Genomic DNA, 1842 nt, shown 5'->3' on the forward strand with positions numbered 1-1842 from the left:
ACAGATTGCATGGCATGGTACTCTTAAGAGTGTGTTTGGAACTCAGCCTCAGTGTTCACAAACTGCACGATCTTAGACAAGTTACTTATGTCTCTATGCCCTGGTTCCTCATTTTTCAGATAAGCATAATAATAGTACCCACTTCATAGGGCTGTTATGGTGTTAGGAGAATAAAATGAGATAATGTTTGTAAAGTACTTAGAATACTATTGGCACATAGTATTTTGAAGAAATGTTATTCAACAAATATATGTTCTTGGAGGTGTTGAGAAAACTCTGGGTAGAAGATAGGGACTTGGGAGTTGCTGGTATTTAGGTGTGATAAAGACCTAGGAGCAAATGAGGGTGGGTATTTCCTACAGAGACTCTGCTGCATGGCGACCATGGCTGGGTAGGGCATGTGGATAGTGCATGTTCTCCTTTGAAAACATCACTGAGAAGCTGCGAGTTGCATCACTGCCCTATGCTGTACAAGTGCTGGTGGATCGCCATGCAGGGATTGGTTATTTTACATTGCCCTTCCTAGTTCACGCTGGTGCTGCTTTTGTCCACACCTGTGAGTGGAACCCCCATGCTGTAGTCACTCTGAGAAATAATCTGGAGATGAACAGAGTAACAGATTGGTGCCAAATACACTTTGGGGATAACAGGAAACTGAAGCTCTCCAACACTACAGATAGGGTGAACCTGGGTCTGGTTCCCAGTTCAGAATAAGTCTGGACCATTGCCTGCCAGGTGTTAACGATGGGATATTGGGGGCATTTTGCATGTCCATCAAAATGTGGAATCTTTCCCAGGAAAGAATCTCTAGCCTCCTGGAAGCAGCAAAATGGAGAAAGGACATTGGCCTTATCCTCAGAAAATTATCACCGATGAATGAGAAAATGGAACTAACCAGAGATTTTAGGAGGAAACTGTTTTCACAGAGTGGCAAAGGTGGGCAGAATCGGCAGAAACTCAAATTGCTGCTCTTCTCAGCAAGTGCATGGGAAACCATGGAAGACACAGATCCTGCACATCCAACCGGTGAAACCTCATGCTCACTGTGTGGATCACATAGTTCTGGATCTGGAATGTCACCCTGGTCCTATGGTTGGCTAGAGGAGGTAGGTTCAGTGAGTGACACAAGGGATCCCAGGGGCCCTTAAGGCTTCAGCCCAGGCTGGTCTCAATTTTTTGTGGTGATCTTTTAAAATATTTTGTGGCTTGAAAGTAGACTCTAGACCCACCCAAATAATTTCATTTGTCTTCCACTGATCACTTTGGGAATGTGCTAAATATCTAGGAAAAACAGATAGCTTATTAGAATAAGGTTCATCTGTGTAATCATTTAAAAAAAAAAAAAAAAAAAGACCTAGGAGCAAAAGATATTTTCCAGGGAGAATGTAAACTACAGATTGAGTGGCAAAGAGGGAAGAAATGAATTCTTTAGGGAATACCAATTTTTAAGGGGTAGAAAGAGGAAGTGGGCATAATGAAGGAGACTAAAGAGTAGTTTCTGAAGTAAAGATGACCCAGGAGAAAATGAGATTAGAAGCCAAATAAGTAGAGAATTTCGAGAAAGGGGTAGTGGTTAACAATGGGAAATGCCATAGCAACATCAAATAAGAACAGGAATAAAACAAAGCCATTTGTTCTGATGGCTAAGAAAGCATGTTTCAGGCTACATGCAATTCCAATTTATTTCTGCCTTCACCCACTAAGCCATGAGTCTTCAATGTAAGGGGCCAAATTTATTATTCAGCCTTGTATACCCAGGGGCTAGCACATGCCTGCAGCATATCAGCACTTTCTCACTGTTGCTCAAATATTATTTTTGTTGCTAGACTCTCTAATGACACC

At 42.0% G+C, this 1842-nt stretch overlaps 1 pseudogene; it reads left to right on the forward strand.

Annotated features, from left to right (window-relative positions):
• The first annotated feature begins 411 nt into the window (after window positions 1-411).
• Window positions 412-1101, forward strand: LOC113188133 (tRNA wybutosine-synthesizing protein 2 homolog; annotated as a pseudogene).
• The last annotated feature ends 741 nt before the right edge of the window (window positions 1102-1842 follow it).

This window comes from Urocitellus parryii, chromosome 4 (assembly GCF_045843805.1).
Source record: "Urocitellus parryii isolate mUroPar1 chromosome 4, mUroPar1.hap1, whole genome shotgun sequence".
Lineage (NCBI taxonomy): Eukaryota > Metazoa > Chordata > Mammalia > Rodentia > Sciuridae > Urocitellus > Urocitellus parryii.